Raw genomic sequence first — 24,548 nt, 5'->3', positions numbered from 1 at the left:
GTAATATCTGAGGGACTCCAGAGCCCACTTAATGGCCAGACACTCTCTTTTAATAATAGCGTAGTTTTTCTCCGCTGGTGTCAACTTCCTACTGAGGAAGACTACTGGGTGCTCCTCACCATGGATAACCTGTGATAATACAGCTCCCAATCCTACATCGGAAGCATCAGTTTGGACAATGAACTCTTCAGAAAAATTGGGCGCTATCAAGACAGGGTGTTGGCACAGTGCTGACTTAAGCTCCAAAAAAGCCTTCTCAGCGTCTGCATTCCACTCCACCATGACCGATTTCCGGCCCTTAGTCAGATCGGTCAATGGAGCTGCCAATGTGGCAAAGTTGGGTACGAACCTCCTGTAGTATCCCACCATGCTGTCAGGAATGCTGGTAGATCAGACTGTGTGACCGCACAGAGGAACCAAACAAGGTGAGTAGTGAAATAAAAGGTGTTTATTTACAAATGTGTGAACCACCAGTGCACAATAAAACGACAAACAGTATGTACAAATAAAGGGGAATACCGTATTCATAAACGAGCCAAGCCAAGGTCATACACATGGGAGGTCAGTAGATGGGTAAGGATGGGGACAGGAATCAGGACACAGGGAGGACAAGTCCAGGCAGGGATCAAGGATCAGGTCCAGGGATCAAGTCCAGAAATCAGGGTCAAATACAAGCTCAGGTCCAGGAGGTATGACGATACCAGGGCGAGGAGTGATTACACACGCCGGGTATTTATAGAGGCGTGCTGATTGCATTCAGGTCACACCTGAACGCAGGAAGGGCTGTGTGCTCCACACTGCTAAGAACGCCCCGCTGGTGGACGCCAGTACTGCAGCCCAAGGATAACATAGCAGTAACACCAGCAGGGGGAACCTTCCCTGACAGTATCCCCCCCCAAAGGAGCGGCCTCCGGACGCTCCAATTAGATGTTGCTGGGGAAAGTCCGTGGTGTCAAGCTGGGCAGCAGATAAAGTCACATCAGGTTGGGCCGGATGAAAGTCCATGACTTTTAACAGGGCAAAGTGCAGCTCAAGCTGGGCAGCGGGTACAGAAATCTTAAGTTGGGCAAAAAGTACATCAAGCTGGGATGCAGATAGGGGCAAATCAAGCTGGGCAGCAGACTCCGGGTCGTCGAGCTGGGCAGCAGGCTCCGGGTCGTCGAGCTGGGCAGCAGGCTCCGGGTCGTCGAGCTGGGCAGCAGGCTCCGGGTCGTCGAGCTGGGCAGCAGGCTCCGGGTCGTCGAGCTGGGCAGCAGGCTCCGGGACGTCGAGCTGGGCAGCAGGCTCCGGGACGTCGAGCTGGGCAGCAGGCTCCGGGACGTCGAGCTGGGCAGCAGGCTCCGGGTCGTCGAGCTGGGCAGCAGGCTCCGGGTCGTCGAGCTGGGCAGCAGGCTCCGGGTCGTCGAGCTGGGCAGCAAACTCCGGGTCGTCGAGCTGGGCAGCAAACTCCGGGTCGTCGAGCTGGGCAGCAAACTTCGGGTCGTCGAGCTGGGCAGCAAACTCCGGGTCGTCGAGCTGGGCAGCAGGCTCCGGGTCGTCGAGCTGGGCAGAAAACTCCGGGTCGTCGAGCTGGGCAGCGGGCAAGGACACAACAGGCAGGGCAGATGGCACTGAAACAGGCAGGGCAGATGGCACTGAAACAGCAACTTCAGGCTGGCAAACTGGCACAGCAACTTCAGGCTGGCAAACTGGCACAGCAACTTCAGGCTGGCAAACTGGCACAGCAACTTCAGGCTGGCAAACTGGCACAGCAACTTCAGGCTGGCAAACTGGCACAGCAACTTTAGGCTGGCAAACTGGCACAGCAACTTCAGGCTGGCAAACTGGCACAGCAACTTCAGGCTGGCAAACTGGCACAGCAACTTCAGGCTGGCAAACTGGCACAGCAACTTCAGGCTGGCAAACTGGCACAGGAACTTCAGGCTGGCATACAGGATCAGGCTGGCAAACTGGCCGCATAGCAGGTAGAGGTTTGGCAGAATTAGGTTCAGCTGGCATGCAAGCAGACTGGAGCAGGTTGGTTGGTGTGGAGACAGGTTGGGTTACTGGCAGGATCATCTTGGTTGGGAAAAACTTTCGTTTTTTCTTGGGCTTAGCCACAGAAGCTCTGTAGGTAAGGGGTGCAGCGGACTGGAAAGGAGGATTGGGATATGGCAGAATAGAGGGAACAGTAGCTGGAGGAAGTTTTTGTGGGTTAGTAGGCGGCTGAGAAGAGACAGATGGGTTGTATGCAGGATAGGTACAGGGAGCAGAGACTGGATATTGGCATCTGGTGGGAAGCAGTGTATACTGAGCTGCGACTGGGGTTGCCATTGGTGATGGACAGATGGATCTTTGGGAAGGTGAGTGGTTAATGGCAGGGCTGGAAACAGGTGGTTTGGCAGAAATCAGGAGATCTGACCATGCCTGCAGCAGAGGCTGAACAAAAGCAGGTTCACACACACCTTGCCTAATCAGAGACTGCACAGAACAAATGCACTCAGACAACTTCTGCTGGGGACAGGAGGAATAATGTTCATCAAAAGAAACTGGATCATCCTCTAATAACCATATCAAGGATTCAACTTGGTCATGACTGAAGGGGGGAGAGAAATCGTCACTGCCATCAGGAATAAATGACAGAGCTGGCTTTACACACAACCGAATTAATGCCTGAACATCATCATAAGACATATAACCCTGATCCACCATGGAATGGGCTGATCGGATGGCTTCCATCAGCTGGTCACTTGTCCATCCCTCAAAAACCTGGCGACAATATTCCTCATCCTCCTCTGCCAGCAGAGAATAGTAAATGATTTCATTGAAATCCATCTTTAGAGCCACACACTACACCAGTATGGTTCCTCAAAGCAATCACGTCTGATCAAGGGATGGCCCTGGTATACTGTCAGGAATGCTGGTAGATCAGACTGTGTGACCGCACAGAGGAACCAAACAAGGTGAGTAGTGAAATAAAAGGTGTTTATTTACAAATGTGTGAACCACCAGTGCACAATAAAACGACAAACAGTATGTACAAATAAAGGGGAATACCGTATTCATAAACGAGCCAAGCCAAGGTCATACACATGGGAGGTCAGTAGATGGGTAAGGATGGGGACAGGAATCAGGACACAGGGAGGACAAGTCCAGGCAGGGATCAAGGATCAGGTCCAGGGATCAAGTCCAGAAATCAGGGTCAAATACAAGCTCAGGTCCAGGAGGTATGACGATACCAGGGCGAGGAGTGATTACACACGCCGGGTATTTATAGAGGCGTGCTGATTGCATTCAGGTCACACCTGAACGCAGGAAGGGCTGTGTGCTCCACACTGCTAAGAACGCCCCGCTGGTGGACGCCAGTACTGCAGCCCAAGGATAACATAGCAGTAACACCAGCAGGGGGAACCTTCCCTGACACATGCCCAGGAATGCACGTACCTGCTTTTTTGTGAGGGGGCGGGGCCAACTTTTTATAGCGTCTACCTTGCTGACTTGAGGTTTCACCACCCCTCTACCCACGATATAGCCCAGGTATTTCACCTCCTCCATTCCCAAAGCACATTTTTCAGGGTTTATTGTAAACCCCTCCTTCCAGAGAGAGTCCAGTACTGCCTGGACTTTGGGCAAGTGTGACTCCCAGTCTCTGCTAAAAACGACTATGTCGTCCAAGTACACTGAGGCATACTCCCGATGAGGTCGTAAAATCCTATCCATTGCTCGCTGGAACGTGGCTGGAGCAGTTTGCAGTCCAAAAGGCATTCGTCTGTACTGAAAACTCCCCTCTGGGGTAGAAAAAGCAGTTTTCTCTTTAGCAGCCTTAGTTAATGGGATTTGCCAATACCCCTTGGTAAGGTCTAATGTTGTGTTATACCTGGCTGGACCTAGTCTCTCGATAAGTTCATCTACCCGGGGCATGGGGTAGGCATCAAACCGTGAAACCTCATTAAGTTTCCGGAAATCATTGCAGAATCGCAGAGTCCCGTTGGGCTTTGGTACCAACACAATCGGGCTCGACCACTCACTCTGCGACTCCTCAATGATCTCCAGGTCTAGCATCTTATTTACTTCCTCTGAAACGGCCTTCCTTTGAGCCTCTGGGATGCGGTAGGGCCTGACAAAAACTTTGACTCCATGTTCCGTGATAATATCATGCTTTATGATACTAGTTAGCCCCGGCAAGTCTGAAAACTTCTCTTTATTTCTCTGCAAGAACTCCTTTGCCTGCTGACTTTGGTATTTAGATAGGGTATTTGCTACTTGGACACTCTCCACCCCAACCTGAGGCTCAAGTCTTGCACTAGCCAGGGAGGTCACCGGTTCCCTGTCTGTCCAGGGCTTTAACAAGTTGACATGATATATCTGATACGGTTTCCTCTTGCCTGGCTGGTGGACTCTATAATTGACCTCTCCCACTTTTTCCACAACCTCAAAGGGTCCTTGCCACCTGGCTAAGAACTTACTTTCCATAGTGGGAATTAGCACCGCTACTCGATCCCCCACTTGGAAGTGCCTTATTTTAGCAGCCCTGTTATAGACCCGTCGTTGAGCCTCCTGGGCCTTTTGCAAATGCTCTTTGACTATTGGCATCACGGTTTGGATCCTTTCCTGCATTTGGGAGACATATTCCAGGACACTCTTATGCTGAACAGGTTCACTTTCCCACTCCTCTTTAACCACGTCAAGAAGTCCGCGAGGTCTCCGCCCATATACCAACTCAAAGGGCGAAAACCCCGTGGAGGCCTGGGGCACTTCCCGGATAGCAAACAGGAGAGCTGGTAACAGGCAGTCCCAATCTTTCCCATCCCTTTGTACCACTTTCTTGAGCATAGACTTAAGGGTCTTATTAAAGCGTTCCACCAACCCGTCCGTTTGGGGATGGTAGACCGATGTGCGTAGCTGTTTAATCCGGAACAGCTTGCACACATCGGCCATAACCCTTGACATAAACGGGGTACCCTGGTCTGTGAGTATTTCCTTGGGAAAACCAGTCCGTGTAAACATCTGGAATAATTCCCGGGCAATGGCCTTTGAGGAGGTATTCCGCAGGGGTAGCGCCTCAGGATACCGGGTGGCATAGTCAAGAATCACCAATATGTAGGAGTGACCTCGAGCTGACTTTACCAAGGGACCCACTATATCCATGGCTATCCTCTCGAATGGGACCTCAATTATGGGCAGAGGGACCAAAGGGCTCCGAAAATGAGTCACCGGCGCGGTCAACTGACAGGTGGGACAAGAGGTACAGTATCTCTTTACCTCTGCTTTCAGACCTGGCCAGTAAAACCGGTCGGTGATCCGTGCCTCCGTTTTTTCAACTCCCAGGTGTCCCCCTAACACATCGTCATGGGCCAGGTCCAGAACCTTTCGTCTATATTGTTGGGGTACCAACAATTGCTCTACCACATTTTCTCTCTCCTTGGTAACCCGATACAGCAATTCATTATATATTGCAAAGTGTGGCCACCTCTCATTCGCACCTGGCTCTTGGGGAACCCCATTTACTACTACAACTTGTTCCCGTGCATGGGCCAAAGTGGGGTCCTGCATCTGAGCAGTCCCAAATGCCCCCTGGGGAACACCCAAATCCGGCAGCGCAGGGGTAGAGGCCACTTCCTCATCCTCTTCCCCCAGCATTACCTGAAGTGGGAAAGGCTCCTCCCCCTTAGTGTTTTGGTAGGTCTGTGGACCACATATCTTGACATCCTCAATAGTATCAACACTACTTTCATCACCATTAACCCAATCATTAGCATTTTCCTCATTTGGGTCCACATTAACGTTTGGCAGTTCAGGGTTATCCCTCTCAGCAGCAGGAACAGGGGGGCTAAGTTCTCCCCAGTCTCTGAACTGTTCTCCTTGTTCCCACAGTTTTGTAAACAATGGACAGTCTCGTCCTATTATAACATCATGCACCAAGTTCTTTACCACCCCCACCTCTTGAGTAACAGTGCCACATGCTGAGGAGATAGACAACATGATGAGCGGGTACTCTCTAGTGTCCCCGTGAATGCATACCACCCGTAAAGTTTTTCTTACCGGACCGATCTTCCCAATCACTCTAGGATGAACCAGGGTTACCATGCTTCCAGAGTCCAACAAAGCCCGGGCAGGGAGGTGGTTCACTTGGACTTCACACTCAAACTTTTCCTCATCCAGGTCGAGGTGTGTGGTGCACACTTTATGGGCACAAAAAGACCCCCTCCGAAGAACCCCGCATTCCATGGGCTCCTCTTGCAGTGGGCAGTGTGTCCGGGTATGACCCCAGGAATGACATCGCCAACATTGTACATCCCCTCCTCTCCGAACAGGAACAGAACGCTGAGGAGGTACCGGGAGTGACTCTTGGCCTTCCAGGGTGTTTGACCCAGGGCTCCTTGGAACATCCTTTCGAAGGGCAGCAGTTGGTCGAACAGGCCGTGACAGACTAGGCCCTATGCGCTTGGTAGGTCCGAGCAGGTCCTCCACCACTGTATATCGTTCCACCATCTCAACAAGGAGGTTTGCGGTTTTGGGGTCTCCGTGGCTGACCCACCGTTGAAGGTCATCTGGAAGGGACCTCAGGTATCGGTCCAGCACGACCCGCTCCACGATTTGGGGGCCGGACAACACCTCAGGCTGCAGCCATTTTTTTACTAGTTGCACCAGGTCATGCATTTGAGACCGGGGTGGCCGATCTGGACGATATTTCCATTGGTGTACACTTTGGGCCCGAACGGCCGTAGTCACCCCCAGACGAGCCAGAATTTCTGCCTTTAGCTTTTGATAGTCTTTAGCATCATCTGGTGGCAGGTCAAAGTAGGCTTTTTGAGGATCTCCAGTGAGAAAAGGAGCAATGAGGCCGGCCCACTGGTCCTGAGACCATCCTTCTCTCTCCGCTGTCCTCTCAAACGTAGCAAGAAATGCCTCGACATCATCGCTTAGGGACAATTTCTGTAAAAAATGGCTTGCGCTCACAGTCACCTGGTTGCCAGGGGCAACAGCCGCTGGCTCCTGAACCTGAGACAGCCGCTGCACCGCTTCCTTTAAGGCAGTAACCTGAGCCTGCATAACCCCTTGCTGGGCTGCTTGCTGGGCTGCTAACTGAGCCACCAACAGGCGAGTATTTTCTTGCTGCAGAGCCAGCGCCTCTTTGTGGTGTTGATTAGCTTCCTCATGGCGAGTCTGCGCTTGCATGTTAGCCAAGGTCAGCTGTTTAATTAGCTCCTCCATTGCTTCAGCTTTCAACGTGTGTGCAGCTTTAACCCAGGACATAAATCCAATGTACTGTCCCTTTAAATGTCAGTTCAACATAAAGTCCAATGCAAAAAGAAAAAAACTTTTTTTTTTTTTCTCTTCTTATGCCTGTTATTCAGTCCTGCCCGCATTCTCCACCAGTGTAATGTTTGGGGGACCAGCTTGATCGCAGGACACAGGCTTCTTAAATCAAAACTGAGGTTTATTAAACTTAAATGGCTTCCAGCAGCAAAAACAAAAGAAATAACAGTCTCACCGACTTGTACAGCTCAGAACTGCTATCGCAGTTAAATAGTCCTTCCAGGTAAGTCCTTCAGTAGCAGGTTTTTAGGCAGGACACTGCCAAGTCCTTTCACAGCTTTTCACAGCTTTTCCTAGCTTCCACAGCTTTCCTTGTCCACCATTCACCATGCATTGGACTCTCCTACACTCCTTCACTCTCACCTGCACTTCCTGTCTGCTTTAAACTACTTCCTTGGACAGGTGCATTAACCCTTTCCGTTCCCTTAAAGGCACCACAGTCCAAACAGAGGGGAAATATAACGTCCTTCCAGGACCCAGCCATGGCGTCCTGTACAGTATATATATATATATATATATATATATATATATATATATATATATGTTCAAATTTTCACATTTCTTATTTCTCATGTATCGTAACATTTTCGATATCCTGCATTTTAATCTATTACCTTTACCCTCCCTTCCCGCCACATTACTGTCCATGTCAATGGGTTTTCTTTTACATGGTATATCCCATTTTTCCCAGCCACGGGTTCCACATTTTACCAAACTCCCTGATGTTTCTTCTCTTAGTATATACTACCTTCTCCTTCCATATTGTTTCAGTAACTACATTAACCCATTCTTTTACTAATGGGGGGTTCTCTGCTTGCCATCTTTAAACAATTAGTTTTCTTGCTTGAAAGAGGCACCTCAACACTACTTTCATTGTACTGGCTACTCCGCTTATTTCTTCCCCTAGACCCAGGATACATAGTCTGGGATCCATCTCCAACTTTGTTTTATATGTCATATTTATAACATTGATGATCCCCAGTCAATACTTAAACAATTTCGGGCACCTCCATATCATATGTATTAAATCCCCTGTATCGTAGCATCTAGGGCACCTTGCGTCTACTCTCCACCTGAAGTTGAACAATCTTTTTGGTGTATAATACGTCCTATGTATCAGCATCAGAAATTAAAACTTCTGTGCAGGCAAAACTGTGACCAAGTGTCCTCTCTCCAGTATCTTCCTCCATTGTCCCTCTGTTATAGTCCCCAGATCTTCCTCCCATTTCCCTCTACTTTTAAGATGTTCTTGGCCTTCTATACTTCCCTCGCTTATATGTGGATAGATTTCGGAGATATATCCCCTCATGCTTACCCAGTTTCTGGTCCTACTTTATCAAACTGAGCATTTAAAGCATGTCTAATTTGAAGATATGTCATGAATATGCATCATGTCTGTCTGCCTACCTGATCTCCATGTGTTCATTAGAGGCAGATCCTGTTCTGGTTTCCCTTCTTATCACTTCCTCTTCCTGTATGGCTCCACCCTAGTCCATCCCAGGAAGCCTATATTAACCTTTGCTCTACAGGTCTGCAGTGCTGTTCAACAGTGTTCCAATGCTCAGTTCCTGTCTGCAGTGTATTGCTAGTTCCTGGTTGCAGAGTGCTACGATCATCTTCCGTGTACCGTTTTGGCTTGTCCCCGACTTCCCTGTCTGCCTGTGCCCCTGACTATTTGCATGTTCCACGGTTATCCTTGTCTGCCTGTTGCCCTGACCTCGGCCTGTCCATCACCACTGTTTGCTGGCTGCTTCCCCCTTCTCCCTGCGGAGTGTGACCTGAGGAATCCCGGGAACGCGACCTGGACCCAGTTGCGGCCAAGACCATCCCTACCACCAAGGGCTCTGGTGAATACAAAACTGGGTCTTAGACTCCGCGCCCTGGGTGATCTTGGGTCACGCTTCCTCCCTGCCAGCAGTAGTCGGCTATAGGGTTCACTTCCCTGCGGTGCATCCCTGACCCCTACAGGGTGCACTTGTCACCTGGCCACAGGTGACCTGACAGTTTGAACAGCCATGAACCCGGCCGACGTGCCGCTTCCTGCAGATGACCCATTACAGGGCGTTGTTCACAGACTCGAGACGCATGAAGCTAATCAGGCTCAGGTGATGCGTTTCCTTCAGGATCTGGCTTCCCGCTTTGATCAGCTTCAGACCTCGCTGGGAGCCCCGAATCTACAACCCCAAGTACAACCAGCGGCAGCAGCTGCGCCCGTCGCACCAGTCGCAGAGTCGCATTCACTGAAGCTACCACCTCCAGTCCGTTTTTCTGGAGACTCCAAGGCCTGCAGGGGGTTTCTTAGCCAGTGCACCATCCATTTTGAACTACAGCCTCAAAACTTCTTGTCTGATCGGGCAAAGGTAGCCTATATTATTTCCCTCCTTTCCGGTGAAGCTTTAGCCTGGGCTGCTCCTATGTGGGAGAGGAATGATCCGGTAGTTTCCAGCCTGTTCAACTTCCTAAAGCTCTTTCGGAACATCTTTGAAGAGCCGGCTCGGGCCTCTTCAGCAGCCAGTGCTCTGCTACGTCTCCGCCAAGAATCTCGTTCAGTGGGTCAATATGCTCTTCAGTTCCGTATACTCTCTGCTGAATTGAGCTGGAACAATGAGGCCCTGGTCGCTACCTTTTTACATGGCCTCTCTGACCGAGTGAAGGACGAATTAGCGGGAAGAACCATCCCCGTCGGTCTGGACGATGTCATCTCCCTGTGCAATCAGATCGATATTCGTTTTCAGGAGAGGTCCATTGAGAAAAGACACCAGCACTCCCTAGGTCGTAGTCAGTCTGTGCTTCCCTCACTTCGTCCCGTAGACCACCCCCTGCCTGCTGAGGAACCTATGCAGTTGGGCCGGACCAGACTAACACCCGAAGAACGTGCTAGACGCAGAACTCTGGGCTTGTGCCTCTATTGTGGAGGCAAGGGCCATCTTCGTGCCTCCTGCCCGCTTCGCCCGGGAAACGCTCAGGTCTAATACATTTAGAAGGTGGAGTATTGGACCCAGAAACATCACCTTCCCGTCTGCTCCTTCCGGTGTCCCTTGATGTAGGCACTTCTCCCCTATCGATCTCTGCATATCTGGATTCCGGGGCTGCCGGCAACTTTATGGACTGGAGAACTGCTTCTTCTATGAAGCTTACCCTTTCACCCCTCACTACGCCGCTGGTAGTCTCGGCAATTGATGGCACTATTCTCCCAGGGGGTCCTATTCGCTTCCAGACACTACCCATTAGGATGTCGATAGGGATTCTCCACCAGGAGTGGATATCCTTTCTCATCCTACCTAAAGCCTCCACTCCCATTGTATTGGGCCTTCCTTGGCTACAGCTCCACTCTCCCCATGTGGACTGGGCTTCTGGGCAGATTCTGGCTTGGGGTCCTTCATGTTTCTCGTCATGTCTTTCCAAGGTGACTCCTAAGGGGGAACTTCCGGTTGCTACCACATCAGTATCTTCGGATCTTCCCACTGCTTACAGCGATTACCGGGATGTGTTCTGTAAGAAATCAGCCGAGGTGCTTCCTCCCCACAGATCTTTTGACTGTGCCATTGACCTTGTTCCTGGAGCAATTCTGCCCAGGGGTCGCACATACCCTTTGTCCATTCCAGAGACCCAGGCCATGTCTGAGTATGTCGCAGAAAACCTTGACAGAGGTTTCATTCGGAAATCGTCATCGCCTGCAGGAGCAGGGTTCTTTTTTGTTGCCAAGAAGGATGGTACCTTGAGACCCTGTATTGATTATCGAGGATTAAACGCTGTTACTATTAAGAATCGTTACCCCTTACCCTTGATATCTGAATTGTTCGATAGGTTGAGGGGTGCCTCCATTTTCACTAAGTTGGATCTCAGGGGGGCGTACAACCTCATTCGAATACGAGAAGGCGATGAGTGGAAGACTGCGTTTAACACTCGAGACGGCCATTATGAGTATCTGGTCATGCCTTTCGGGTTATGTAATGCCCCAGCCGTGTTTCAAAACTTTGTCAACGAAATCTTCAGGGACCTGCTGTACCAGTTTGTTGTCATCTATCTGGATGACATTCTAATCTTTTCGGAAAATCTGCATGTCCACAGGAACCATGTTCGCACTGTACTCCAGCGCCTCAGAGAGAATAATCTCTATGCCAAACTGGAGAAATGCTCCTTTGAATGTTCTGAGGTCCTGTTTCTAGGATGCTTTGTTTCAAGCTTGGGCCTTCGTATGGATCCTGGGAAGGTCTTAGCCATTACCAATTGGCCTCTTCCTGCTAGCCTCAAGGCCACACAGCGCTTTCTTGGTTTCACAAATTATTATAGGCAGTTCATCAGGAATTATTCTTCCATTGCCGCGCCTATTATCGCTTTGACCAAGAAGGGTGCTAATGCCAAAGACTGGCCTCCCGAAGCTGTCTCTGCGTTTCACGATCTGAAACAGGCCTTCGTCTCTGGACCTCTTTTGAGGAGACCAAACCCTGAGGAGGCATTCTTTATTGAAGTGGACGCTTCTTCTGTGGGAGTGGGAGCGGTGCTTCTTCAACTTTTTGAGAAGAGACGTCAACCATGTGCGTTCTTTTCCAAAAAATTTTCTCAGGCAGAGAGAAATTATGCCATCGGTGACCGGGAACTTCTCGCAATTAAATTGGCGCTAGAAGAGTGGCGTCATCTTTTGGAGGGTTCTCCTCACTCCATAACGATCTTCACCGATCACAAGAATCTACAGTACTTACAGAATGCTAAACGTCTGAATCCCAGACAGGCCAGGTGGAGTCTCTTCTTTTCCCATTTCAGTTTCACGATTACATACAAACCTGGTTCCTGCAACGGTCGGGCTGATGCGCTTTCTAGATCCTTTGACACCTTGGACGAAGATCTCACTCTTGAACCTGAGCCGATCATTCCAACTTCATGCATTGTTGCCCATTCTACCACCCTGGACTCAAAAATTCCTCCTGGTAAGACCTTTGTCCCCACTGAGCTAAGAGCCAAGATCCTTCGTTGGGGACATGATTCCAAGGTGGCGGGCCATGCTGGTTTCCTCCGGTCCTTCCTACTCATTAGTCGTCACTATTGGTGGCCAAATCTCCGAGGTTAAAGACTATGTCAAGGCTTGTCATGTCTGTGCTCAGTTCAAATCCTCCACACAAGCTCCTGCTGGTCTCCTCATGCCCTTGCCCATTCCCAAGGAGCCCTGGGCTCACATTGCCATGGATTTTATCACCGATCTTCCACTGTCTGACGGTAATACGGTCATTTGGGTGGTAGTCGATCGGTTCTCCAAAATGGCACATTTTGTTCCCCTTCCTGGTCTGCCTTCTGCTCCTGCTTTGGTCCCCATTTTTGTTCGAGAGATTTTCCGTCTTCATGGGGTTCCTTCTCATATTGTTTCGGACAGGGGTGTTCAATTCACGTCTCGTTTTTGGAGAGCCTTTTGCAAATCCCTCAATATTGCTTTGGATTTTTCCTCTTCTTACCATCCTCAATCCAATGGGCAGACGGAGAGGGTTAATCAGGAGTTAGAGGTTTTTCTTCGTACCTTAGTCTCCGCTCATCATGACGATTGGTCCTCTCTACTTCCATGGGCGGAATTTTCCCATAACAATCATGTGAATACCAGTTCGCAGAGAACACCCTTTTTCTCAGTTTATGGAAGACATCCTCAACTTCCACTTCCCATGACCTGTTCTCTGGATATCCCAGCTTTGGCTTCAGCTCAAGAGTCATTCAATTCCATCTGGAGCGACGTCCATGATTCCCTCCGGGCAGCTGCCGACAAATTCAAAGGCTTTGCTGACCGCCGCAGGCGTAAACCGCCTTCTCTTCAACCAGGGGACAAAGTCTGGCTCTCCACCAGAAACATCAAGCTCCGAGTTCCTTCTCTGAAGTTTGCTCCAAGATTCATTGGTCCATACACCATAATGGCTAAGCTGAATCCAGTTTGTTTCAAGCTTCAGATTCCCAAAAACCTCAAAATCTCTAACTCCTTCCATGTTTCCCTTCTGAAGCCTTTAGTCCTTAATAGGTTCTCTCGTCCTCTCCCCACCACGGCACCAGTCTCTGAGGAGAATCAGGAATATGAGGTCAGTCAAGTACTGGATTCCCGACTCTGTAGAGGCGCTCTTCAGTACCTTGTTCATTGGAAAGGCTTTGGTCCTGAGGAGAGGTCTTGGGTTCCTGCATCAGAGGTCTTTGCACCTCGTCTATTGAAGAATTTTCATCTGAAGTTTCCCTCTAAACCCGGACCCAGGCAGGGAAGGGGGAGGCCTCGTAAGAGGGAGGGTACTGTCATGAATATGCATCTTGTCTGTCTGCCTACCTGATCTCCATGTGTTCATTAGAGGCAGATCCTGTTCTGGTTTCCCTTCTTATCACTTCCTCTTCCTGTATGGCTCCACCCTAGTCCATCCCAGGAAGCCTATATTAACCTTTGCTCTACAGGTCTGCAGTGCTGTTCAACAGTGTTCCAATGCTCAGTTCCTGTCTGCAGTGTATTGCTAGTTCCTGGTTGCAGAGTGCTACGATCATCTTCCGTGTATCGTTTTGGCTTGTCCCCGACTTCCCTGTCTGCCTGTGCCCCTGACTATTTGCATGTTCCACGGTTATCCTTGTCTGCCTGTTGCCCTGACCTCGGCCTGTCCATCACCACTGTTTGCTGGCTGCTTCCCCCTTCTCCCTGCGGAGTGTGACCTGAGGAATCCCGGGAACGCGACCTGGACCCAGTTGCGGCCAAGACCATCCCTACCACCAAGGGCTCTGGTGAATACAAAACTGGGTCTTAGACTCCGCGCCCTGGGTGATCTTGGGTCACGCTTCCTCCCTGCCAGCAGTAGTCGGCTATAGGGTTCACTTCCCTGCGGTGCATCCCTGACCCCTACAGGGTGCACTTGTCACCTGGCCACAGGTGACCTGACAAGATATCTATAAAACGTGTGTTTGGGTACGTCATATTCCTCTCTTAATGCAGCAAAATATTTTAAAGTTCTTACTTTGTACACCTGGGCCAATCTAACGATCCCCTTTGCTGCCTATTCGCTAATATTTCCAACTGTCTCCAGCTCCTTAAAATTCCTGTTATCCCAAAGGGGCGCATATTCTGTCACTCCACCTAGACCTCCCAGTAACTTTACTGCTTTCCATACTTTAATAGCCATCTTAACTGTGGGGATTTTATTAATAAATGAGTTGGCCTCCAGCGCCTCTACCACTATCTTGTGGTGTGCCCCTAAAGTCATTAGTCCCCCATTTATATCTCTTCCTGACTCGGTTCTTGCTCCTAAATGCTGCAGTTGTGCTGCCAGAAAATAGCATCGTGGATGTGGTACTGCCATACCCCCCTCTCGTTGATAGTTGCAAAGTTTGCAACTTAATCCTAGCTTGACCTCCTTTCCATATTAGTTCTCTAAACAAAGTATCTATTTTCCTAAACCATTTCTTGTGTATCCATATTGGTGCATTGTGCAGTACATATAAGTATGTATAGTTGTGGCATCCACAGCATTTTGATCAAATTACATCCCCCCGCAACCGAAAAAGGGAGGTACCGTCAAATTTGAATTGTATTTTTACATTTAGACAGGAGGGGAACTATTTTATTCTTTATATATTTATTAGGGTCTCTTGTTATATGTATTCCTAGATATTTCATTGTCTCTACTATCTCCGGCTGAGGTATTTCTACTAAGGTTTGTTTGTTTCTTAATTGGGTCCACCGGCATTAATGCACATTTCTCCCAATTTATAACCAATCCTGAAAGCCTTCCAAATTCTCTAAAGATAGGCATTGCCTGCTTTAGGGAGTGATCTGTGTCACCGAGGAAGAGGAGAACATCGTCCGCATGAAGTGCGATTCTCTCCTCCCTTTTCGGTCTCACAAATCCCCCAATTTTTGTGTTCATTCTTATTGCAGTAGCTAGTGGTTCCATTGCTAGAGCAAAGAGCAGGGGTGACAACGGGCATCCCTGCCTCGTTCCCCTCTCTAACTGAATCTTACCTGAGTAATCATTGTTGACTCTAATTCTCGCACTAGGACCATAATACAATATTTTTATCCACCTAATAAACTAATAAAAACTAATAACAATGGGTATATATATATATATATATATATATATATATATATATATATATATATATATATATACACACACACACAGTATATATAAAAAGCACATGTACTTTAATGACATCCCAGTCTTAGTCTGCAGGGTTCAATACTGAGTTGAACACTGAAACCCCTCATTCAATCTGTACTCACTGACTGGATACCATGTAACTGCACCTCATTGCTGAGTAAGCACTGTTTGTTCCTTTACTGCTACATATGCATTTCAATTTTTGTTTGTATGTATGTAAATAAAATTAAAATATATCTTTAAAAAAAAAAAATATTGAGTTGGCCCACACTTTGCAGCTGTTACAGCTTCAACTCTTCTGGTAAGGCTGTCCACAAGTTTTAGGAGTGTCTTGGGAATGTATGACCATTCTTCCAGAAGTGCATTTGTGAGGTCACTGATGTTTGACAAGAAGGTCTGGCTCTAATTTATTCCAAAGGTGTTATATGTTGAACCTTATGGACTAAGACTGGGGTGGCATTAAGTTTCATGTGCGTGTAAAGACAGGTGTCCCAAAACTTTTGACATATATACTGTATATATATTCATTTTTTTCCAATATGTATAATATATTGTGTAAACAATACGTGTATACAAGACAGTATTTGGTGTAGATCTGTAGTATAGAACTTTTGCACGTAGAACTAAATCAACACATATATTCTCCGTCTTAATACCTAACAACGTATCAATAGTAAATTGAAACATGAAAGAAGTACGAAAGGAAAAAAAGAAAGAAGATCCTCTACCATAGGGTTCATAACGGGTGACGATTCATGCATTAGGGGTTCCCTTTCAACTTGTATTGTCGATGATGAGAATGGAGATGGGTTCTTATGCTTGGGTAATATATTATGTGGTTGTGTGGGGGTATAGGTTTAAGTGCTGTTCAGTTGCGTTGAGGAAGTGTTTCTTGAGGAACAGCGTGATGGTATTAGATATTAGGAACTACTCTGGAGAACTAAACTAAGGGGTTGTACAGAAGAAGAGGAGGGATAGGTAAGGGGGAATGAGGGGCAGGGAATTTGACTCCTCGGCATCCACCAGAAGCCTTATTTTGTCTATATGACAACCTAGTGTGGCATGTGGAGGGATGGAAGTGGCAAGCATGCAATTGGTATATATATATATATATATATATATATATATATATATATATATATATATATATATATATTGTGACATTGGGGTGTTTAGCTCAGTGGTAGATGCGTTTTCATGTAGTTAGTCCACAGCAGTCAGTTATCAGGTTTGAGGGCATGGCAGCCCATTTTTATTAAAGGAACAAAATTAAAGTTTATACACAGGATTTCCCACACAGGGGTTCTTCTCCAGTAAATCCACACAACAGAAAATGCCAAGGCTCCTAGGCTTACTTTGCCTTGCAGTTCCCTGCTGAATCAGCCTACTCCTGGTCTCAACAGGATTCTACAGCCCCCTGGGTTAGCTCAATGTCCCCCAGACTTCAGGACTTCCTTCAGGCCCCTTGGACTTGCTAGTCGCCTTGGCTCTCTCAGCCTCCCAGACCCTTCTCTGGTTTCACAGGCCCTTGTAGCCGTCCTAACCTTCCCAGTCCTTCAGACACAAAGTCCCCCTTCACCAGGGATGTAGTCTCACACATGGCAGACACTTTTCCTGACAGGGGTCTGTTTTTCACCAGCAGAAACAAGCTGCTCACTCTCCATCTTCCTCCACTCTCTGCTCTCACCAGCCCCTCGTTATATGGGCTGTGTGCACCTGGGCACACAACCTGCTGGCTACCCCTAAGATCTGGACACAGGGTTGAAGATCCCATCCCATCCAAGTCTCTGCGGGATCTCCAAACAACAGAGACCCATCCGAACATAGAAAAAACCTGGAGAAAGCTGCCAGAGCAGTCCTCTCATTTTCGATTGTACACTCTGTAGCTCTGCAGTCCGCTGACATGCAGACACTGGGGGTTATTTACTAAAGGCTAATCCACTTTGCACTACAAGTGCAAACAAAAAGTGCAAAAAGCACTTGAAATTGCACTGAAGGTGCACTTGGAAGTGCAGTCACTGTAAATCTCAGGGGTAGATCTGAAATGAGGGGAAGCCCTGCTGATTTTATCATCCAATCATGTACAAGCTAAAAAGCTGTTTTTTATTTTCCTTGTGTAGCACCCTGCTCCCAATGAGTGGGTGCTATATGTTAAAATTATAGTTGTCTGAGCAATAGTTTGGATCAGAAAGATTGTATTTAAATTGTGGTTCTGTTTCAGTTCAGCTGGGTTGCACATTTTTCCACTTGACAGTGGGTGTCACTGTCACCAATGGTCAAGGTTGGAAATGCAGCAGGTTGAATGTATTGAGTATTTATTTTTCATAAGTGGTTCAGGGGGCATGGTCAACGTGCTGTGCATTCTGGGAGAGGGTACTTAAGGGACAGACACCATTTTGTGGGGTCGGTTTTTCCTGATCCGGACCAGAGGGCCCTCCTGGCCTCAGGGATGTATTTGCGGTTCATGCCTCTGGGCCACGTTGGCCTGAGGCTCCATTACTGAGATGTAGGCCCAGGAGCTGCTGGGGCCTACTGATCCAGGAATGGTCCTGCGTTGCCTTGCCTGCTGGAAGGGACCGAACAATTGAGGACGCAATTGGAGGATCAAAATCTACCTCACAGTGCTGCCGGAACGGCTGAGAGATCCTGGCACTGTGAGCTGTGCTCTTTTCTTCAGAAGTTAACCCAGTGCGTGGTTACACAAGTCTGTAGCAGAGACTATAGAACCAATTCTATTTTCACCAGAGGCAGTGACTATCTTTTGATCAAGCTTTGCACCGGCTGCTAGGCCAGTGAGAGTGAGCCTCTCCGGTGGTCGCTGAGTCCAGCATGGAGACAGTTGTTCCTCAGGACCTAGGAGAATGTTCATGATTCGCAAGTAAGATACCTGAGTCTCCCCTAAACCTCCATCCCTCTTTTCTAAAGTTTACTTTAATAAAACCCTCTTTGCAGGAGGGAGAAAAAGAGACTGGATATTTGGCACAGACATTTCTTTCTTTAACCACCTCTTCAAGGAGAACCCCTGAGATGAGCGCAAGGAACAGTAAGGTAATGGTAGGCCCAAATCTAAACCAGCAGCTACTTCGGGGCTCCCCTCGGAGCTACAGCGACTGCACTTTCAAATGCACTTTCAGTGCAATTTCAAGTGCACTTTGTACTTGTAGTACAAGGTGGATTGGCCTTTTGTAAATAACTCCCACTGTGTCCAATTTTGCTTCATTTCCAGAAAGGCCAGAGCTATGACCAAGGGGACTCGGTGGAGGGCCACATGACTTAGGGAACAGGGTACAAATTAACCATTGGCTGTCAGGGGGCGGGGGGCAGAGAGAGGAGTTCATAAAAGGGTAAGTCCCCGCCCCCTAGGTAAGCAGAGCGCACAGGAAAGTTCTAGGAGCAGCAGCATGTCAGACCTAGCCAGCATTTGGGCCCAGCTCCAGAGAGAGGCGGCGATCCATGGACCGGATTGGCTCCAAGAGCAGCTGCGGCCTATCCTTGGTGGGCCGGCAGCGTCAGGTACAGAGGGGGGGCGGGATTCGGGAAGAACGCGGAGGTCGCGGCCTCCGGAGCGCTTCTCCCCCGATTCGTCTCCCAGGGCCCAGCGTTCCATTGGGAGTCCCCATTTGCGGGCCCCTCCGGGCCCCCCCGCGAAGAGTGCGGCATTACCAGCAAAGGGGGGACCGGGAGGAATCCCCTCCGTGGACGGGGCTCGGCGGGCGGCCGCTCCGCCAGCCCTGGGGCGGCCCCTACTCCCGCCCGGCGCATGGAGTCCGAGTCGGCGAGCTCCGCCCCCTGCGTTGCAGCGCAGAGCGCGGGGCCTCAGCGTGGGAGGCCGAGGAGCGCGGCTGCTGGGCTTACAACCGCCGCGGCCTGCGGTCCAGCTCGGGAGGGGACGGACGTGGATGTCGCGAGTGTCAGCGGTGTACAAGGCGTTGGGGCTGGGGGCGCCTCCCCCGGCCCGCGGAAGGTGACGGAGAAATCTGCGAACGGGTCTGGCGGGCGTGCAGGCGCCAGGCTCGCGGCAGCCAGGGACCCTTCCCCTGGCGAGCTGTCGGAGGAGGGTGAAGAGCCCGCTGCTGTCCGATCGGAAGGGGAGCTGAGCAAGTCCGAAGATGATCTCCCCCCCAGGAGGGGGGTGGCGGCGGTGGAGATGGGACGGTCGGCTAGTGGTCCAATCCCTAGGCAGCATGGTAAGTCAGCTTCACCTAATGTTTTGAATGCAGGGTTGGGTATGTCGGGGCAGGTGGTGTCCGGGGTGGGGGGGCGGCGGGGGGGCGGGTTTTTGCCCCCTGGCTCTGTGTCGGGGGGGGGGGGGGGCCCCGGGGTTGGGGGGGACGGACCCGGGGTTGGGGGGGTTTTCGGGGTTTTTAGCGGGCATAAAGGCACTGGTTGGCAAGTTCGAGAGTGCGGGGGGGCAGTACCGGGTGTGGCGTCGGCTTGGGTGGATCCCGCAGGGGTGGGGCCTAGTGCGGCGGTGGCTTCTGCGGCGCTAGGCGGCTCCGCCGGTGGGGGCGTTGGTGCCCCCGCCGGTGGTAGCCCCCGCTGTGGCCCCGGCAAGTACAGTAACGCCTGGGGCGTCCGGGGAGGAAAAAGGGGCGGGGGAGACGTCAGCCAGACAGGAGATAATTCGCCTAGCAGACGCAGCAAAGTGTGAGGTCTACGTCTGTTATGAGGCTTCGTTAGGGACCCATCTCAAGGCGGAGGTCAGGGAGAAAATATGGAAGGGTGAGTATGTGGAGATTTTCTCTCTTCTTCCGTTAGAGAAGTTTAATTTAGATAGGGGTAAGCGTGACGAGTCCAAGAAAGAGGAGGAGGAGAGGCGCAGGTATCGGTTAATCCCGCGCACGTTCGCTAACTGGTTACAGGCGTTCAGCATCTTAGCTTGTGTGGTGGGGGAGAAGAAGCCAGAGTTCTGTTCAGGGTTGTTCATCTATCAGAACGCGATCGGAGAGGCTCACAGGGTTTATGGGGGTTCGGCGTGGCTACGCTACGATGAGCAGTTTCGCCAGAGGATGGCTGTGAGGCCTGACCTGCGCTGGACGGGTAATTCCCGGTAGGGGGGGGGAGGTGTGCGTCTTTGAAAAGGGGTGATGTGTGTGAGTCATGTGAGGATGTGCAGTGTATTACCCGGGTTTGTACATATCTGTCTTTCAGGTGGGATTCCGGCCTTGGTGTGGATTCTGGGCCACTCCTATGTGGTATGGGGAGCTAGGCGGGCAGAAGTTAGGCTGGATGGTCGGCAGCTAGGCTTCCCGAGGGAGGAAGCCTGCGTTTGCTGGCTGGGGGTCCTGGGGATGCTTTGGGGAAGAATGGTGGCAGAGGTGCATCGTTATGCGCGCCTGCACCGGCCACCCGACGTTCTTTTGCTGCACGCGGGTGGCAATGATCTAGGGGTTAGATTGATGCTGGAGATCACCAGGGACATCAAGTTTGATGTCCTGAGATTGATGATGGCTTTCCCGGACACGGTCTTAATCTGGTCCGACATGATCGCTCGCACCACCTGGAGATTAGCGAGGTCAGTGAGTAGGATCAACAGGGCCCGACGGAAGATCAATCGGGACGTGGGCAGGTTTATGGTGCGGAATGGGGGGCTGGTAGTACATCATATGGAGTTGGAAGAGGAAACCTGGAGGTACCTGCAGGGCGATGGGGTGCACCTTATGGATGTGGGCATAGATATGTGGTTTCTGGGCTTGCAGGACGGTATACAGAGGGCCATTAGGGTGTGGAGGGGCACCCGAGGATAAGGTTTTACCCTTGGGTGCTGTGGCGTGGTTTGGTCTCTGCGGGTGAAGGAGGAGCCGTTTAAAATAAGTGATTGGAGACCTGTCGGTGACAGGGGATATGATGATGCCCAGATAACGGAGGTTACCTGGGGGGAAGGAGTATGGAGCACTGCGGTCGGGAGGGTCCTTGAGCCAGCATCGGCTTGAGGCCTGTCAGAAGGGCACGAGGGACCGCAGTGCAATAGAGAAATTATATGTTTATATGTATATATGTTTATATATACATTTAGTGTTTTACAGTTAGAGGCTTTTGCCTGCGGAGACCAACGTCAGTTTTAGTTAGTATGACAGGTGTTTTGCGTTAAAATGTTAAACTATTTTACCTTTAATAAAGCAGGCTGCTACGGCCTATTATTTTACCCAACAAAGAAGGTGTGGTCTCCAGTTAATGGGAAGAAGGTTGGGGTTGGTTTTTGGTAATATAAGTTGGGTTAGTGGACATCTGTTATACTATAGTCAAGTACAGAGCATATTCTTTAGCCCCAGCTCCACTTAAACCAAAAGGCTTTTTTTGCCAGACATCCTTTAATAGGTGATGTTTTGTTGTATGGACCATGGGCTCTAACTTATTGCAGATTCTTTGGAACTGAACAGTTATAATGTTTATAACTGATTATATTTAATGCTTTACAAAAATAAATTTGCAAGAACATTCTTCTTCTATTACTCCTATAGCTTTTGCAATACATAGTGAAGAATACTCAGATGTTATTAAATAACCTTGACTTTCATTGCAGCTTTTATCTGCAGCTGATAGAAATATGGGCCATTCTGTCAGTCATTCCTTGTCAATACCTTGCACAGTATAAAACAGACCACATAAATAGCATCATACAAACCACCATTGGTTTTTGACACATTTGATTATTTTTCCTCCCTCAATTTGTATAGCACAAACAAAATTTCACTAATCCTATTGATTAATAAACCAGTGTGTCTGTCTCCATCCCAGCATCCTCTCTGTGCTGATTGTCTGTTCTGAGTGCTTTTCTCGTCCATGTTCAGAGTGAGAAGATTCATGACCGTCTGGGAAGAGCCATTCAAATGCATGTCACACAGCCTCGTAGGGTGGATGCGTTCCGCTGTCCCTTATATTACACGTCTCTGGCATATTTTATTTCTGACTCGTTTACGCAAATTCCTCATATTTTCCCCAGACTGATCCATCAAGAACTGTTTAATTGAAGTATCCATCTGCATCGTGTGAGAACAGAGGACACCAGTGTCCTGTCCTTTCTACCTCGGCTGATATGTTTTACATGTAAAAGAAAGTAATTTCTTTGCAGGCTGATGCTGCATTTGAGTTGAGGAATGAGGTAGAGAGAAAGACAGATGTGTTATGTTTTACTGTACCGGCTCTTTAGAGATATCTATTAAATTGGTTCTATTTCAGCTTGAATGAAAATGTGTAACTTGTTTCTAGAAAATATGGAATCTGCCTTTAGCTAACCTCTCTGAAAATGTCAGTTTAGTGGATGTCCTGATGACCAAAGGCAATCAATGTTTCCATAGTCCTTGACCTGAAACAAGAATGCAGATAAGGAGTTCAAAATGAGGTCATCAAATGAAACCTTCATATTTATCTAATGCCCCACACACACGATCGGATTTCCCATCGGAATAAACTCAGACAGGTATTTCCGACGTAATTCTGCTCAACCCGTCTTGCATACACACGGACACACCAAATTCCGACCGTTGAAAACGCAGTGACGTACAACACTGCAACGAGCCTAGAATAATTAAGTTCAATGCTTCCGAGCATGCGTCAAATTGCTTCTGAGCATGTGTCTGCAGAACTTTTTTCAGGGGGGATGGGGGGGGGAATAATTTCAATTACCAGGCCCTTCAGGTCTGGTATGGATATTAAGGGGAACTTTGCCGTCAATTTAAAAAAAAATGACATGGGATTTCCCCAAAATATCCATTCTAGACCCCTTATCCGAGCACGTAACCTGGCCGCAGAAAAGAGGGGGGTGAGAGAGCGCCCCCCTCTCATGAACCGTACCAGGCCACATGCCCTCAACATGGAGAGGGGGGCCGCACTCTGTCCCCCCTCTTTTCTGCAGCCTGCCAGGTTAACGTGCTCGGATAAGGGGTCTGGTGTGGATTTTTGGGGGAACTCTACGCCATTTTTGAAAAAAATTGGGGTGGAGTTTCCCTTAAAATCCACACCAGACCTGAAGGGTCTGGAATGGATATTTGGGGGGAACCCCACGTCATTTTTTTAAATTGATGGCGGGGTTCCCCTTAATATCCATACCAAACCTGAAGGGCCTGGTAATTGAATTTGGGGGGACCCCCACGTTTTTTTTTTATTTTTATGAATGAATTCTCTCTGAATTGCCGGGAGCCGACAATTCATTATAGCTGTGAGTCCAGTTTTAATTGACTTTTTCTTTCAGAAATGATACTTTGTGCAGTGACAGTTCTAAGTACGGGAAACATGCGCTATTTCACAGGCATACTTTAAACCCCCCCCCCTCGGTACGAAATTTAAAGGAATATTTCACTTTTATTGTTTCACTTTTAGCATTACTAAATTCACTGCTCCCGAAAAAACTGCAGTTTTTAAAACTTTTTTTGCATTGATACATGTCTCCTGGGGCAAAATTTGCCGCGAACACCCCAAATTGTTCATTGTTCGCCGAACTTGAAGCTTGTCCCTAATGTGTGGACAAAATCCCATCCATTCCTTTGGAAAGAGGCAGAAAACGTTGGGGCTGGTTGGTAGCATTTCCAGTGGTGGCTTTGGCAGATCCAAAGGGAACCATAGAGCCACCACTGAACACTCCCCCAGTTGGTTCTGAAGTCTTCTGCTTATGTGTAGACAAAATCCCATCTATTCCTTTGGAAAGGGGCAGAAAATGTTGGGGCTGGTTGGTAGCGTTTCCAGTGGTGGCTTTGCTGTGTGGGCCATGCATCATGAATCTGCCAGGTTTTTAGACAGGGTAATCTTGGTGCTCTTATACTTCAATAAAATAAAGGGCAACCTTGCAGAAGTGAAGTTATCCTTTAATGATTTGTAGATACCAGCTTTAGTTTGCATCAGTGTTATTATAATACACAGGGACATACTGGTTTGTTCTACAATAACCTTGTGCTGAACAAATGTACATTGTTTGAGAAGGTTGTTAGAAATGTAACAACCAATCAATAGATTAGAAGAAGAATGCTAACTGGGTTCATGTTACCTGAGATGTTTGAAACATTCTTCATACAATTAATTCACTATAATTGATTTTACATAATGCCTGTTACATTTCTTACAACTTTTTCAAACAAATGTTAATTTATTACATACAAGGTTATTGTAGCACAGCTCCTTGTTAGCATTCAACACTTTGTGTACTGTATG

Source organism: Rana temporaria, chromosome 13 (genome assembly GCF_905171775.1).
Source record: "Rana temporaria chromosome 13, aRanTem1.1, whole genome shotgun sequence".
Taxonomy (NCBI): Eukaryota; Metazoa; Chordata; class Amphibia; order Anura; family Ranidae; genus Rana; species Rana temporaria.
This window is presented reverse-complemented; position numbering follows the sequence as displayed.